At 46.8% G+C, this 16,629-nt stretch overlaps 1 long non-coding RNA gene across 1 annotated transcript in view; it reads left to right on the plus strand.

The window, feature by feature from the left end:
• Positions 1 to 11,906, plus strand: part of LOC125774597 (uncharacterized) — a 28,581-nt gene extending 16,675 nt beyond the window's left edge. The window contains exon 6 of the long non-coding RNA XR_007421079.1: positions 11,776 to 11,906. This is a non-coding gene — a long non-coding RNA (uncharacterized LOC125774597). The remainder of the gene's footprint in view (positions 1 to 11,775) is intronic.
• Positions 11,907 to 16,629: the final 4,723 nt, after the last annotated feature.

Consider the following 16,629-nt stretch of genomic DNA (forward strand, 5'->3'; position numbering starts at 1 on the left):
TGTGTCTTGGCTAAGGTGTCTTGGCTAAGGTGTCTTGGCTAAGGTGTCTTGGCTAATGTGTCTTGGCTAAGGTGTCTTGGCTAAGGTGTCTTGGCTAAGGTGTCTTGGCTTATGTGTCTTAGCCAATGTGTCTTGGCTAAGGTCTCTTGGCTAAGGTGTCTTGGCTAATGTGTCTTGGCTAAGGTGTCTTGGCTAATGTGTCTTGGCTAAGGTGTCTTGGCTAAAGTGTCTTGGCTAATGTGTCTTGGCTAAGGTGTCTTGGCTAATGTGTCTTGGCTAAGGTGTCTTGGCTAATGTGTCTTGGCTAATGTGTCTTGGCTAAGGTGTCTTGGCTAAGGTGTCTTGGCTAAGGTGTCTTGGCTAATGTGTCTTGGCTAATGTGTCTTGGCTAAGGTGTCTTGGCTAAGGTGTCTTGGCTAATGTGTCTTGGCTAAGGTGTCTTGGCTAATGTGTCTTGGCTAAGGTGTCTTGGCTAAGGTGTCTTGGCTAATGTGTCTTGGCTAAGGTGTCTTGGCTAATGTGTCTTGGCTAAGGTGTCTTGGCTAAGGTGTCTTGGCTAAGGTGTCTTGGCTAAGGTGTCTTGGCTAATGTGTCTTGGCTAATGTGTCTTGGCTAAGGTGTCTTGGCTAAGGTGTCTTGGCTAATGTGTCTTGGCTAAGGTGTCTTGGCTAAGGTGTCTTGGCTAAGGTGTCTTGGCTAATGTGTCTTGGCTAATGTGTCTTGGCTAATGTGTCTTGGCTAAGGTGTCTTGGCTAAGGTGTCTTGGCTAAGGTGTCTTGGCTAAGGTGTCTTGGCTAATGTGTCTTGGCTAAGGTGTCTTGGCTAATGTGTCTTGGCTAAGGTGTCTTGGCTAAGGTGTCTTGGCTAAGGTGTCTTGGCTAAGGTGTCTTGGATAAGGTGTCTTGGCTAATGTGTCTTGGCTAAGGTGTCTTGGCTAAGGTGTCTTGGCTAAGGTGTCTTGGCTAATGTGTCTTGGCTAAGGTGTCTTGGCTAATGTGTCTTGGCTAATGTGTCTTGGCTAATGTGTCTTGGTTAATGTGTCTTGGCTAAGGTGTCTTGGCTAATGTGTCTTTGCTAAGGTGTCTTGGCTAATGTGTCTAGGCTAATGTGTCTTGGCTAAGGTGTCTTGGCTAAGGTGTCTTGGCTAATGTGTCTTGGCTAAGGTGTCTTGGCTAAGGTGTCTTGGCTAAGGTGTCTTGGCTAAGGTGTCTTGGCTAATGTGTCTTGGCTAAGGTGTCTTGGCTAAGGTGTTTTGGCTAATGTGTCTTGGCTAAGGTGTCTTGGCTAAAGTGTCTTGGCTAATGTGCCTTGGCTAAGGTGTCTTGGCTAATGTGTCTTGGCTAAGGTGTCTTGGCTAATGTGTCTTGGCTAATGTGTCTTGGCTAAGGTGTCTTGGCTAAGGTGTCTTGGCTAAGGTGTCTTGGCTAAGGTGTCTTGGCTAATGTGTCTTGGCTAAGGTGTCTTGGCTAATGTGTCTTGGCTAAGGTGTCTTGGCTAAGGTGTCTTGGCTAAGGTGTCTTGGCTAAGGTGTCTTGGCTAATGTGTCTTGGCTAATGTGTCTTGGCTAAGGTGTCTTGGCTAAGGTGTCTTGGCTAAGGTGTCTTGGCTAATGTGTCTTGGCTAAGGTGTCTTGGCTAAGGTGTCTTGGCTAAGGTGTCTTGGCTTATGTGTCTTAGCCAATGTGTCTTGGCTAAGGTCTCTTGGCTAAGGTGTCTTGGCTAATGTGTCTTGGCTAAGGTGTCTTGGCTAAGGTGTCTTGGCTAATGTGTCTTGGCTAATGTGTCTTGGCTAAGGTGTCTTGGCTAAAGTGTCTTGGCTAATGTGTCTTGGCTAAGGTGTCTTGGCTAATGTGTCTTGGCTAAGGTGTCTTGGCTAATGTGTCTTGGCTAATGTGTCTTGGCTAAGGTGTCTTGGCTAAGGTGTCTTGGCTAAGGTGTCTTCGCTAATGTGTCTTGGCTAATGTGTCTTGGCTAAGGTGTCTTGGCTAAGGTGTCTTGGCTAATGTGTCTTGGCTAAGGTGTCTTGGCTAAGGTGTCTTGGCTAAGGTGTCTTGGCTAAGGTGTCTTGGCTAAGGTGTCTTGGCTAATGTGTCTTGGCTAAGGTGTCTTGGCTAATGTGTCTTGGCTAAGGTGTCTTGGCTAAGGTGTCTTGGCTAAGGTGTCTTGGCTAATGTGTCTTGGCTAATGTGTCTTGGCTAAGGTGTCTTGGCTAAGGTGTCTTGGCTAATGTGTCTTGGCTAAGGTGTCTTGGCTAATGTGTCTTGGCTAAGGTGTCTTGGCTAAGGTGTCTTGGCTAAGGTGTCTTGGCTAATGTGTCTTGGCTAAGGTGTCTTGGCTAATGTGTCTTGGCTAAGGTGTCTTGGCTAAGGTGTCTTGGCTAAGGTGTCTTGGCTAAGGTGTCTTGGCTAATGTGTCTTGGCTAATGTGTCTTGGCTAAGGTGTCTTGGCTAAGGTGTCTTGGCTAAGGTGTCTTGGCTAATGTGTCTTGGCTAAGGTGTCTTGGCTAAGGTGTCTTGGCTAATGTGTCTTGGCTAATGTGTCTTGGCTAAGGTGTCTTGGCTAAGGTGTCTTGGCTAAGGTGTCTTGGCTAATGTGTCTTGGCTAAGGTGTCTTGGCTAAGGTGTCTTGGCTAAGGTGTCTTGGCTAATGTGTCTTGGCTAAGGTGTCTTGGCTAAGGTGTCTTGGCTAATGTGTCTTGGCTAAGGTGTCTTGGCTAAGGTGTCTTGGCTAAGGTGTCTTGGCTAAGGTGTCTTGGCTAATGTGTCTCGGCTAATGTGTCTTGGCTAAGGTGTCTTGGCTAAGGTGTCTTGGCTAAGGTGTCTTGGCTAATGTGTCTCGGCTAATGTGTCTTGGCTAAGGTGTCTTGGCTAATGTGTCTTGGCTAAGGTGTCTTGGCTAATGTGTCTTGGCTAAGGTGTCTTGGCTAAGGTGTCTTGGCTAAGGTGTCTTGGCTAAGGTGTCTTGGCTAATGTGTCTTGGCTAATGTGTCTTGGCTAATGTGTCTTGGCTAAGGTGTCTTGGCTAATGTGTCTTGGCTAAGGTGTCTTGGCTAAGGTGTCTTGGCTAAGGTGTCTTGGCTAAGGTGTCTTGGCTAATGTGTCTTGGCTAATGTGTCTTGGCTAATGTGTCTTGGCTATTGTGTCTTGGCTAAGGTGTCTTGGCTAATGTGTCTTGGCTAAGGTGTCTTGGCTAAGGTGTCTTGGCTAATGTGTATTGGCTAATGTGTCTTGGCTAAGGTGTCTTGGCTAAGGTGTCTTGGCTAATGTGTCTTGGCTAAGGTGTCTTTTCTTATGTGTCTTGGCTAAGGTGTCTTGGCTAAGGTGTCTTGGCTAATGTGTCTTGGCTAATGTGTCTTGGCTAAGGTGTCTTGGCTAATGTGTCTTGGCTAATGTGTCTTGGCTAAGGTGTCTTGGCTAAGGTGTCTTGGCTAAGGTGTCTTGGCTAATGTGTCTTGGCTAATGTGCCTTGGCTAAGGTGTCTTGGCTAATGTGTCTTGGCTAAGGTGTCTTGGCTAATGTGTCTTGGCTAAGGTGTCTTGGCTAATGTGTCTTGGCTAATGTGTCTTGGCTAAGGTGTCTTGGCTAAGGTGTCTTGGCTAAGGTGTCTTGGCTAATGTGTCTTGGCTAAGGTGTCTTGGCTAAGGTGTCTTGGCTAAGGTGTCTTGGCTTATGTGTCTTAGCTAATGTGTCTTGGCTAAGGTCTCTTGGCTAAGGTGTCTTGGCTAATGTGTCTTGGCTAAGGTGTCTTGGCTAAGGTGTCTTGGCTAAGGTGTCTTGGCTAATGTGTCTTGGCTAATGTGTCTTGGCTAAGGTGTCTTGGCTAAAGTGTCTTGGCTAATGTGTCTTGGCTAAGGTGTCTTGGCTAATGTGTCTTGGCTAAGGTGTCTTGGCTAATGTGTCTTGGCTAATGTGTCTTGGCTAAGGTGTCTTGGCTAAGGTGTCTTGGCTAAGGTGTCTTCGCTAATGTGTCTTGGCTAAGGTGTCTTGGCTAAGGTGTCTTGGCTAAGGTGTCCTGGCTAATGTGTCTTGGCTAAGGTGTCTTGGCTAAGGTGTCTTGGCTAAGGTGTCTTCGCTTATGTGTCTTAGCCAATGTGTCTTGGCTAAGGTCTCTTGGCTAAGGTGTCTTGGCTAATGTGTCTTGGCTAAGGTGTCTTGGCTAATGTGTCTTGGCTAATGTGTCTTGGCTAATGTGTCTTGGCTAATGTGTCTTGGCTAAGGTGTCTTGGCTAATGTGTCTTTGCTAAGGTGTCTTGGCTAATGTGTCTTGGCTAATGTGTCTAGGCTAATGTGTCTTGGCTAAGGTCTCTTGGCTAATGTGTCTTGGCTAAGGTGTCTTGGCTAAGGTGTCTTGGCTAAGGTGTCTTGGCTAAGGTGTCTTGGCTAATGTGTCTTGGCTAAGGTGTCTTGGCTAAGGTGTTTTGGCTAATGTGTCTTGGCTAAGGTGTCTTGGCTAAAGTGTCTTGGCTAATGTGCCTTGGCTAAGGTGTCTTGGCTAATGTGTCTTGGCTAAGGTGTCTTGGCTAATGTGTCTTGGCTAATGTGTCTTGGCTAAGGTGTCTTGGCTAAGGTGTCTTGGCTAAGGTGTCTTGGCTAAGGTGTCTTGGCTAATGTGTCTTGGCTAAGGTGTCTTGGCTAATGTGTCTTGGCTAAGGTGTCTTGGCTAAGGTGTCTTGGCTAAGGTGTCTTGGCTAAGGTGTCTTGGCTAATGTGTCTTGGCTAATGTGTCTTGGCTAAGGTGTCTTGGCTAAGGTGTCTTGGCTAAGGTGTCTTGGCTAATGTGTCTTGGCTAAGGTGTCTTGGCTAAGGTGTCTTGGCTAATGTGTCTTGGCTAAGGTGTCTTGGCTAAGGTGTCTTGGCTAATGTGTCCTGGCTAATGTGTCTTGGCTAAGGTGTCTTGGCTAAAGTGTCTTGGCTAATGTGTCTTGGCTAAGGTGTCTTGGCTAATGTGTCTTGGCTAAGGTGTCTTGGCTAATGTGTCTTGGCTAATGTGTCTTGGCTAAGGTTTCTTGGCTAAGGTGTCTTGGCTAAGGTGTCTTCGCTAATGTGTCTTGGCTAAGGTGTCTTGGCTAAGGTGTCTTGGCTAAGGTGTCTTGGCTAATGTGTCTTGGCTAAGGTGTCTTGGCTAAGGTGTCTTGGCTAAGGTGTCTTGGCTTATGTGTCTTAGCCAATGTGTCTTGGCTAAGGTCTCTTGGCTAAGGTGTCTTGGCTAATGTGTCTTGGCTAAGGTGTCTTGGCTAATGTGTCTTGGCTAATGTGTCTTGGCTAATGTGTCTTGGCTAATGTGTCTTGGCTAAGGTGTCTTGGCTAATGTGTCTTTGCTAAGGTGTCTTGGCTAATGTGTCTTGGCTAATGTGTCTTGGCTAAGGTGTCTTGGCTAAGGTGTCTTGGCTAATGTGTCTTGGCTAAGGTGTCTTGGCTAAGGTGTCTTGGCTAAGGTGTCTTGGCTAAGGTGTCTTGGCTAAGGTGTCTTGGCTAATGTGTCTTGGCTAAGGTGTCTTGGCTAAGGTGTTTTGGCTAAGGTGTCCTGGCTAAGGTGTCTTGGCTAAAGTGTCTTGGCTAATGTGCCTTGGCTAAGGTGTCTTGGCTAATGTGTCTTGGCTAATGTGTCTCGGCTAAGGTGTCTTGGCTAATGTGTCTTGGCTAAGGTGTCTTGGCTAATGTGTCTTGGCTAATGTGTCTTGGCTAAGGTGTCTTGGCTAATGTGTCTTGGCTAAGGTGTCTTGGCTAAGGTGTCTTGGCTAAGGTGTCTTGGCTAAGGTGTCTTGGCTAATGTGTCTTGGCTAATGTGTCTAGGCTAATGTGTCTTGGCTAAGGTGTCTTGGCTAAGGTGTCTTGGCTAATGTGTCTTGGCTAATGTGTCTTGGCTAAGGTGTCTTGGATAAGGTGTCTTGGCTAAGGTGTCTTGGCTAAAGTGTCTTGGTTAAAGTGTCTTGGCTAATGTGCCTTGGCTAAGGTGTCTTGGCTAATGTGTCTTGGCTAAGGTGTCTTGGCTAATGTGTCTTGGCTAAGGTGTCTTGGCTAAGGTGTCTTGGCTAATGTGTCTTGGCTAATATGTCTTAGCTAAGGTGTCTTGGCTAAGGTGTCTTGGCTAATGTGTCTTGGCTAAGGTGTCTTGGCTAAGGTGTCTTGGCTAAGGTGTCTTGGCTAATGTGTCTTGGCTAAGGTGTCTTGGCTAAGGTGTCTTGGCTAAGGTGTCTTGGCTAAGGTGTCTTGGCTAATGTGTCTTGGCTAAGGTGTCTTGGCTAAGGTGTCTTGGCTAATGTGTATTGGCTAATGTGTCTTGGCTAAGGTGTCTTGGCTAAGGTGTCTTGGCTAATGTGTCTTGGCTAAGGTGTCTTTTCTTATGTGTCTTGGCTAAGGTGTCTTGGCTAAGGTGTCTTGGCTAAGGTGTCTTGGCTAATGTGTCTTGGCTAATGTGTCTTGGCTAAGGTGTCTTGGCTAAGGTGTCTTGGCTAAGGTGTCTTGGCTAATGTGTCTTGGCTTATGTGTCTTGGCTAAGGTGTCTTGGCTAAGGTGTCTTGGCTAATGTGTCTTGGCTAATGTGTCTTGGCTAAGGTGTCTTGGCTAAGGTGTCTTGGCTAATGTGTCTTGGCTAAGGTGTCTTGGCTAAGGTGTCTTGGCTAATGTGTCTTGGCTAAGGTGTCTTGGCTAAGGTGTCTTGGCTAAGGTGTCTTGGCTAAGGTGTCTTGGCTAATGTGTCTTGGCTAAGGTGTCTTGGCTAATGTGTCTTGGCTAAGGTGTCTTGGCTAAGGTGTCTTGGCTAATGTGTCTTGGCTAATGTGTCTTGGCTAATGTGTCTTGGCTAAGGTGTCTTGGCTAAGGTGTCTTGGCTAATGTGTCTTGGCTAAGGTGTCTTGGCTAATGTGTCTTGGCTAATGTGTCTTGGCTAAGGTGTCTTGGCTAATGTGTCTTGGCTAAGGTGTCTTGGCTAATGTGTCTTGGCTAAGGTGTCTTGGCTAAGGTGTCTTCGCTAAGGTGTCTTGGCTAAGGTGTCTTAGCCAATGTGTCTTGGCTAAGGTCTCTTGGCTAAGGTGTCTTGGCTAATGTGTCTTGGCTAAGGTGTCTTGGCTAATGTGTCTTGGCTAATGTGTCCTGGCTAAGGTGTCTTGGCTAAGGTGTCTTGGCTAAGGTGTCTTGGCTAATGTGTCTTGGCTAATGTGTCTTGGCTAACGTGTCTTGGCTAAGGTGTCTTGGCTAAGGTGTCTTGGCTAAGGTGTCTTGGCTAATGTGTCTTGGCTAATGTGTCTTGGCTAATGTGTCTTGGCTAAGGTGTCTTGGCTAAGGTGTCTTGGCTAAGGTGTCTTGGCTAATGTGTCTTGGCTAATGTGTCTTGGCTAAGGTGTCTTGGCTAAGGTGTCTTGGCTAAGGTGTCTTGGCTAATGTGTCTTGGCTAAGGTGTCTTGGCTAAGGTGTCTTGGCTAAGGTGTCTTGGCTAAGGTGTCTTGGCTTATGTGTCTTAGCCAATGTGTCTTGGCTAAGGTCTCTTGGCTAAGGTGTCTTGGCTAATGTGTCTTGGCTAAGGTGTCTTGGCTAATGTGTCTTGGCTAATGTGTCTTGGCTAATGTGTCTTGGCTAATGTGTCTTGGCTAAGGTGTCTTGGCTAATGTGTCTTTGCTAAGGTGTCTTGGCTAATGTGTCTTGGCTAATGTGTCTTGGCTAAGGTGTCTTGGCTAAGGTGTCTTGGCTAATGTGTCTTGGCTAAGGTGTCTTGGCTAAGGTGTCTTGGCTAATGTGTCTTGGCTAAGGTGTCTTGGCTAAGGTGTCTTGGCTAATGTGTCTTGGCTAAGGTGTCTTGGCTAAGGTGTTTTGGCTAATGTGTCTTGGCTAAGGTGTCTTGGCTAAAGTGTCTTGGCTAATGTGCCTTGGCTAAGGTGTCTTGGCTAATGTGTCTTGGCTAAGGTGTCTTGGCTAAGGTGTCTTGGCTAAGGTGTCTTGGCTAATGTGTCTTGGCTAATGTGTCTTGGCTAAGGTGTCTTGGCTAATGTGTCTTGGCTAAGGTGTCTTGGCTAAGGTGTCTTGGCTAAGGTGTCTTGGCTAAGGTGTCTTGGCTAATGTGTCTTGGCTAATGTGTCTAGGCTAATGTGTCTTGGCTAAGGTGTCTTGGCTAAGGTGTCTTGGCTAATGTGTCTTGGCTAATGTGTCTTGGCTAATGTGTCTTGGATAATGTGTCTTGGCTAAGGTGTCTTGGCTAAAGTGTCTTGGCTAATGTGCCTTGGCTAAGGTGTCTTGGCTAATGTGTCTTGGCTAATGTGTCTTGGCTAAGGTGTCTTGGCTAATGTGTCTTGGCTAAGGTGTCTTGGCTAAGGTGTCTTGGCAAATGTGTCTTGGCTAATATGTCTTAGCTAAGGTGTCTTGGCTAAGGTGTCTTGGCTAATGTGTCTTGGCTAATGTGTCTTGGCTAAGGTGTCTTGGCTAAGGTGTCTTGGCTAAGGTGTCTTGGCTAAGGTGTCTTGGCTAATGTGTCTTGGCTAATGTGTCTTGGCTAAAGTGTCTTGGCTATTGTGTCTTGGCTAAGGTGTCTTGGCTAATGTGTCTTGGCTAAGGTGTCTTGGCTAAGGTGTCTTGGCTAATGTGTATTGGCTAATGTGTCTTGGCTAAGGTGTCTTGGCTAAGGTGTCTTGGCTAATGTGTCTTGGCTAAGGTGTCTTTTCTTATGTGTCTTGGCTAAGGTGTCTTGGCTAAGGTGTCTTGGCTAAGGTGTCTTGGCTAATGTGTCTTGGCTAATGTGTCTTGGCTAAGGTGTCTTGGCTAAGGTGTCTTGGCTAAGGTGTCTTGGCTAATGTGTCTTGGCTTATGTGTCTTGGCTAAGGTGTCTTGGCTAAGGTGTCTTGGCTAATGTGTCTTGGATAATGTGTCTTGGCTAATGTGTCTTGGCTAATGTGTCTTGGCTAAGGTGTCTTGGCTAATGTGTCTTGGCTAAGGTGTCTTGGCTAAGGTGTCTTGGCTAAGGTGTCTTGGCTAAGGTGTCTTGGCTAATGTGTCTTGGCTAATGTGTCTTGGCTAATGTGTCTTGGCTATTGTGTCTTGGCTAAGGTGTCTTGGCTAATGTGTCTTGGCTAAGGTGTCTTGGCTAAGGTGTCTTGGCTAATGTGTCTTGGCTAATGTGTCTTGGCTAATGTGTCTTGGCTAAGGTGTCTTGGCTAAGGTGTCTTGGCTAATGTGTCTTGGCTAAGGTGTCTTGGCTAATGTGTCTTGGCTAATGTGTCTTGGCTAAGGTGTCTTGGCTAATGTGTCTTGGCTAAGGTGTCTTGGCTAATGTGTCTTGGCTAATGTGTCTTGGCTAAGGTGTCTTGGCTAAGGTGTCTTGGCTAATGTGTCTTGGCTAATGTGTCTTGGCTAAGGTGTCTTGGCTAATGTGTCTTGGCTAAGGTGTCTTGGCTAAGGTGTCTTGGCTAAGGTGTCTTGGCTAAGGTGTCTTGGCTAAGGTGTCTTGGCTAATGTGTCTTGGCTAAGGTGTCTTGGCTAATGTGTCTTGGCTAAGGTGTCTTGGCTAATGTGTCTTGGCTAATGTGTCTTGGCTAAGGTGTCTTGGCTAAGGTGTCTTGGCTAATGTGTCTTGGCTAATGTGTCTTGGCTAAGGTGTCTTGGCTAAGGTGTCTTGGCTAAGGTGTCTTGGCTAAGGTGTCTTGGCTAATGTGTCTTGGCTAAGGTGTCTTGGCTAATGTGTCTTGGCTAAGGTGTCTTGGCTAAGGTGTCTTGGCTAAGGTGTCTTGGCTAAGGTGTCTTGGCTAATGTGTCTTGGCTAATGTGTCTTGGCTAAGGTGTCTTGGCTAAGGTGTCTTGGCTAAGGTGTCTTGGCTAATGTGTCTTGGCTAAGGTGTCTTGGCTAAGGTGTCTTGGCTAAGGTGTCTTGGCTTATGTGTCTTAGCCAATGTGTCTTGGCTAAGGTCTCTTGGCTAATGTGTCTTGGCTAATGTGTCTTGGCTAAGGTGTCTTGGCTAATGTGTCTTGGCTAATGTGTCTTGGCTAAGGTGTCTTGGCTAAGGTGTCTTGGCTAAGGTGTCTTGGCTAATGTGTCTTGGCTAAGGTGTCTTGGCTAATGTGTCTTGGCTAATGTGTCTTGGCTAATGTGTCTTGGCTAAGGTGTCTTGGCTAAGGTGTCTTGGCTAAGGTGTCTTGGCTAATGTGTCTTGGCTAAGGTGTCTTGGCTAATGTGTCTTGGCTAAGGTGTCTTGGCTAAGGTGTCTTGGCTAAGGTGTCTTGGCTAAGGTGTCTTGGCTAATGTGTCTTGGCTAATGTGTCTTGGCTAAGGTGTCTTGGCTAAGGTGTCTTGGCTAAGGTGTCTTGGCTAAGGTGTCTTGGCTAAGGTGTCTTGGCTAAGGTGTCTTGGCTAAGGTGTCTTGGCTAATGTGTCTTGGCTAATGTGTCTTGGCTAATGTGTCTTGGCTATTGTGTCTTGACTGAGGTGTCTTGGCTAATGTGTCTTGGCTAAGGTGTCTTGGCTAAGGTGTCTTGGCTAATGTGTCTTGGCTAATGTGTCTCGGCTAATGTGTCTTGGCTAAGGTGTCTTGGCTAATGTGTCTTGGCTAATGTGTCTTGGCTAAGGTGTCTTGGCTAATGTGTCTTGGCTAATGTGTCTTGGCTAAGGTGTCTTGGCTAATGTGTCTTGGCTAAGGTGTCTTGGCTAAGGTGTCTTGGCTAAGGTGTCTTGGCTAAGGCGTCTTCGCTAAGGTGTCTTGGCTAAGGTGTCTTGGCTAAGGTGTCTTGGCTAAGGTGTCTTGGCTAATGTGTCTTGGCTAATGTGTCTTGGCTAAGGTGTCTTGGCTAAGGTGTCTTGGCTAAGGTGTCTTGGCTAATGTGTCTTGGCTAAGGTGTCTTGGCTAAGGTGTCTTGGCTAAGGTGTCTTGGCTAATGTGTCTTGGCTAAGGTGTCTTGGCTAAGGTGTCTTCGCTAAGGTGTCTTGGCTAAGGTGTCTTGGCTAAGGTGTCTTGTCTAAGGTGTCTTGGCTAAGGTGTCTTGGCTAATGTGTCTTGGCTAAGGTGTCTTGGCTAAGGTGTCTTGGCTAAGGTGTCTTGGCTAAGGTGTCTTGGCTAATGTGTCTTGGCTAATGTGTCTTGGCTAAGGTGTCTTGGCTAAGGTGTCTTGGCTAATGTGTCTTGGCTAAGGTGTCTTGGCTAATGTGTCTTGGCTAAGGTGTCTTGGCTAAGGTGTCTTCGCTAAGGTGTCTTGGCTAAGGTGTCTTGGCTAATGTGTCTTGGCTAATGTGTCTTGGCTAATGTGTCTTGGCTAATGTGTCTTGGCTAAGGTGTCGTGGCTAAGGTGTCATGGCTAAGGTGTCTTGGCTAAGGTGTCTTGGCAAAGGTGTCTTGGCTAAGGTGTCTTGGCTAAGGTGTCTTGGCTAAGGTGTCTTGGCTAATGTGTCTTGGCTAAGGTGTCTTGGCTAAGGTCTTTTGGCTAATGTGTCTTGGCTAAGGTGTCTTGGCTAAAGTGTCTTGGCTAAGGTGTCTTGGCTAATGTGTCTTGGCTAATGTGTCTTGGCCAAGGTGTCTTGACTAATGTGTCTTGGCTAAGGTGTCTTGGCTAATGTGTCTTGGCTAAGGTGTCTTGGCTAAGGTGTCTTGGCTAAGGTGTCTTGGCTAATGTGTCTAGGCTAATGTGTCTTGGCTAAGGTGTCTTGGCTAAGGTGTCTTGGCTAATGTGTCTTGGCTAATGTGTCTTGGCTAAGGTGTCTTGGCTAATGTGTCTTGGCTAAGGTGTCTTGGCTAAGGTGTTTTGGCTAATGTGTCTTGGCTAAGGTGTCTTGGCTTAAGTGTCTTGGCTAATGTGTCTTGGCTAAGGTGTCTTGGCTAAGGTGTCGTGGCTAAGGTGTCTTGGCTAAGGTGTCTTGGCTAAGGTGTCTTGGCTAAGGTGTCTTGGCTAAGGTGTCTTGGCTAAGGTGTCTTGGCTAATGTGTCTTGGCTAATGTGTCTTGGCTAATGTGTCTTGGCTATTGTGTCTTGGCTAAGGTGTCTTGGCTAATGTGTCTTGGCTAAGGTGTCTTGGCTAAGGTGTCTTGGCTAATGTGTCTTGGCTAAAGTGTCTTGGCTAATGTGTCTTGGCTAATGTGTCTTGGCTAAGGTGTCTTGGCTAATGTGTCTTGGCTAATGTGTCTTGGCTAAGGTGTCTTGGCTAATGTGTCTTGGCTAAGGTGTCTTGGCTAAGGTGTCTTGGCTAAGGTGTCTTGGCTAAGGTGTCTTCGCTAAGGTGTCTTGGCTAAGGTGTCTTGGCTAAGGTGTCTTGGCTAAGGTGTCTTGGCTAATGTGTCTTGGCTAATGTGTCTTGGCTAAGGTGTCTTGGCTAAGGTGTCTTGGCTAATGTGTTTTGGCTAATGTGTCTTGGCTAAGGTGTCTTGGCTAAGGTGTCTTGGCTAAGGTGTCTTGGCTAATGTGTCTTGGCTAAGGTGTCTTGGCTAAGGTGTCTTCGCTAAGGTGTCTTGGCTAAGGTGTCTTGGCTAAGGTGTCTTGTCTAAGGTGTCTTGGCTAAGGTGTCTTGGCTAATGTGTCTTGGCTAAGGTGTCTTGGCTAAGGTGTCTTGGCTAAGGTGTCTTGGCTAAGGTGTCTTGGCTAATGTGTCTTGGCTAATGTGTCTTGGCTAAGGTGTCTTGGCTAAGGTGTCTTGGCTAATGTGTCTTGGCTAAGGTGTCTTGGCTAATGTGTCTTGGCTAAGGTGTCTTGGCTAAGGTGTCTTCGCTAAGGTGTCTTGGCTAAGGTGTCTTGGCTAATGTGTCTTGGCTAATGTGTCTTGGCTAAGGTGTCTTGGCTAATGTGTCTTGGCTAATGTGTCTTGGCTAAGGTGTCGTGGCTAAGGTGTCATGGCTAAGGTGTCTTGGCTAAGGTGTCTTGGCAAAGGTGTCTTGGCTAAGGTGTCTTGGCTAAGGTGTCTTGGCTAAGGTGTCTTGGCTAATGTGTCTTGGCTAAGGTGTCTTGGCTAAGGTCTTTTGGCTAATGTGTCTTGGCTAAGGTGTCTTGGCTAAAGTGTCTTGGCTAAGGTGTCTTGGCTAATGTGTCTTGGCTAATGTGTCTTGGCCAAGGTGTCTTGACTAATGTGTCTTGGCTAAGGTGTCTTGGCTAATGTGTCTTGGCTAAGGTGTCTTGGCTAAGGTGTCTTGGCTAAAGTGTCTTGGCTAATGTGTCTAGGCTAATGTGTCTTGGCTAAGGTGTCTTGGCTAAGGTGTCTTGGCTAATGTGTCTTGGCTAATGTGTCTTGGCTAAGGTGTCTTGGCTAATGTGTCTTGGCTAAGGTGTCTTGGCTAAGGTGTTTTGGCTAATGTGTCTTGGCTAAGGTGTCTTGGCTTAAGTGTCTTGGCTAATGTGTCTTGGCTAAGGTGTCTTGGCTAAGGTGTCGTGGCTAAGGTGTCTTGGCTAAGGTGTCTTGGCTAAGGTGTCTTGGCTAAGGTGTCTTGGCTAAGGTGTCTTGGCTAAGGTGTCTTGGCTAATGTGTCTTGGCTAATGTGTCTTGGCTAATGTGTCTTGGCTATTGTGTCTTGGCTAAGGTGTCTTGGCTAATGTGTCTTGGCTAAGGTGTCTTGGCTAAGGTGTCTTGGCTAATGTGTCTTGGCTAAAGTGTCTTGGCTAATGTGTCTTGGCTAAGGTGTCTTGGCTAAGGTGTCTTCGCTAATGTGTCTTGGCTAAGGTGTCTTGGCTAAGGTGTCTTGGCTAAGGTGTCTTGGCTAATGTGTCTTGGCTAAGGTGTCTTGGCTAAGGTGTCTTGGCTAATGTGTCTTGGCTAAGGTGTCTTGGCTAAGGTGTCTTGGCTAAGGTGTCTTGGCTAAGGTGTCTTGGCTAAGGTGTCTTGGCTAAGGTGTCTTGATTAAGGTGTCTTGGCTAAGGTGTCTTGGCTAATGTGTCTTGGCTAAGGTGTCTTGGCTAATGTGTCTTGGCTAAGGTGTCTTGGCTAAGGTGTCTTGGCTAATGTGTCTTGGCTAAGGTGTCTTGGCTAAGGTGTCTTGGCTAATGTGTCTTGGCTAATGTGTCTTGGCTAATGTGTCTTGGCTAATGTGTCTTGGCTAAGGTGTCTTGGCTAAGGTGTCTTGGCTAAGGTGTCTTGGCTAAGGTGTCTTGGCTAATGTGTCTTGGCTAAGGTGTCTTGGCTAAGGTGTCTTGGCTAAGGTGTCTTGGCTAATGTGTCTTGGCTAATGTGTCTTGGCTAATGTGTCTTGGCTATTGTGTCTTGGCTAAGGTGTCTTGGCTAATGTGTCTTGGCTAAGGTGTCTTGGCTAATGTGTCTTGGCTAATGTGTATTGGCTAATGTGTCTTGGCTAAGGTGTCTTGGCTAAGGTGTCTTGGCTAAGGTGTCTTGGCTAATGTGTCTTGGCTAATGTGTCTTGGCTAAAGTGTCTTGGCTAAGGTGTCTTGGCTAATGTGTCTTGGCTAAGGTGTCTTGGCTAATGTGTCTTGGCTAAGGTGTCTTGGCTAAGGTGTCTTGGCTAAGGTGTCTTGGCTAATGTGTCTTCGCTAAGGTGTCTTGGCTAAGGTGTCTTGGCTAAGGTGTCTTGGCTAAGGTGTCTTGGCTAATGTGTCTTGGCTAATGTGTCTTGGCTAATGTGTCTTGGCTATTGTGTCTTGGCTAAGGTGTCTTGGCTAATGTGTCTTGGCTAAGGTGTCTTGGCTAATGTGTCTTGGCTAATGTGTCTTGGCTAAGGTGTCTTGGCTAAGGTGTCTTGGCTAATGTGTCTTGGCTAAGGTGTCTTGGCTAAGGTGTCTAGGCTAAGGTGTCTTGGCTAATGTGTCTTGGCTAAGGTGTCTTTTCTTATGTGTCTTGGCTAAGGTGTCTTGGCTAAGGTGTCTTGGCTAAGGTGTCTTGGCTAAAGTGTCTTGGCTAATGTGTCTTGGCTAAGGTGTCTTGGCTAAGGTGTCTTGGCTAAGGTGTCTTGGCTAATGTGTCTTGGCTTATGTGTCTTGGCTAAGGTGTCTTGGCTAAGGTGTCTTGGCTAATGTGTCTTGGATAATGTGTCTTGGCTAATGTGTCTTGGCTAATGTGTCTTGGCTAAGGTGTCTTCGCTAATGTGTCTTGGCTAATGTGTCTTGGCTAAGGTGTCTTGGCTAAGGTGTCTTGGCTAAGGTGTCTTGGCTAATGTGTCTTGGCTAATGTGTCTTGGCTAATGTGTCTTGGCTATTGTGTCTTGGCTAAGGTGTCTTGGCTAATGTGTCTTGGCTAAGGTGTCTTGGCTAAGGTGTCTTGGCTAATGTGTCTTGGCTAAGGTGTCTTGGCTAATGTGTCTTGGCTAAGGTGTCTTGGCTAAGGTGTCTTGGCTAATGTGTCTTGGCTAAGGTGTCTTGGCTAATGTGTCTTGGCTAATGTGTCTTGGCTAAGGTGTCTTGGCTAATGTGTCTTGGCTAAGGTGTCTTGGCTAAGGTGTCTTGGCTAAGGTGTCTTGGCTAAGGTCTTTTGGCTAATGTGTCTTGGCTAAGGTGTCTTGGCTAAAGTGTCTTGGCTAAGGTGTCTTGGCTAATGTGTCTTGGCTAATGTGTCTTGGCTAATGTGTCTTGGCTAAGGTGTCTTGGCTAAGGTGTCTTGGCTAAGGTGTCTCGGCTAATGTGTCTTGGCTAAGGTGTCTTGGCTAAGGTGTCTTGGCTAAGGTGTCTTGGCTAATGTGTCTTGGCTAAGGTGTCGTGGCTAAGGTGTCATGGCTAAGGTGTCTTGGCTAAGATGTCTTGGCAAAGGTGTCTTGGCTAAGGTGTCTTGGCTAAGGTGTCTTGGCTAAGGTGTCTTGGCTAATGTGTCTTGGCTAAGGTGTCTTGGCTAAGGTCTTTTGGCTAATGTGTCTTGGCTAAGGTGTCTTGGCTAAAGTGTCTTGGCTAAGGTGTCTTGGCTAGTGTGTCTTGGCTAATGTGTCTTGGCCAAGGTGTCTTGACTAATGTGTCTTGGCTAAGGTGTCTTGGCTAATGTGTCTTGGCTAAGGTGTCTTGGCTAAGGTGTCTTGGCTAAAGTGTCTTGGCTAATGTGTCTAGGCTAATGTGTCTTGGCTAAGGTGTCTTGGCTAAGGTGTCTTGGCTAATGTGTCTTGGCTAATGTGTCTTGGCTAATGTGTCTTGGCTAATGTGTCTTGGCTAAGATGTCTTGGCTAAGGTGTTTTGGCTAATGTGTCTTGGCTAAGGTGTCTTGGCTTAAGTGTCTTGGCTAATGTGTCTTGGCTAAGGTGTCTTGGCTAAGGTGTCTTGGCAAAGGTGTCTTCGCTAATGTGTCTTGGCTAAGGTGTCTTGGCTAAGGTGTCTTGGCTAATGTGTCTTGGCTTATGTGTCTTGGCTAAGGTGTCTTGGCTAAGGTGTCTTGGGTAATGTGTCTTGGCTAATGTGTCTTGGCTAAGGTGTCTTGGCTAAGGTGTCTTGGCTAAGGTGTCTTGGCTAAGGTGTCTTGGCTAAGGTGTCTTGGGTAATGTGTCTTGGCTAATGTGTCTTGGCTAAGGTGTCTTGGCTAAGGTGTCTTGGCTAAGGTGTCTTGGCTAAGGTGTCTTGGCTAATGTGTCTTGGCTAATGTGTCTTGGCTATTGTGTCTTGGCTAAGGTGTCTTGGCTAATGTGTCTTGGCTAAGGTGTCTTGGCTAAGGTGTCTTGGCTAATGTGTATTGGCTAATGTGTCTTGGCTAAGGTGTCTTGGCTAAGGTGTCTTGGCTAAGGTGTCTTGGCTAATGTGTCTTGGCTAAGGTGTCTTGGC

This window comes from Anopheles funestus, unplaced genomic scaffold (genome assembly GCF_943734845.2).
Source record: "Anopheles funestus unplaced genomic scaffold, idAnoFuneDA-416_04 scaffold_41_ctg1, whole genome shotgun sequence".
Classification (NCBI taxonomy): domain Eukaryota; kingdom Metazoa; phylum Arthropoda; class Insecta; order Diptera; family Culicidae; genus Anopheles; species Anopheles funestus.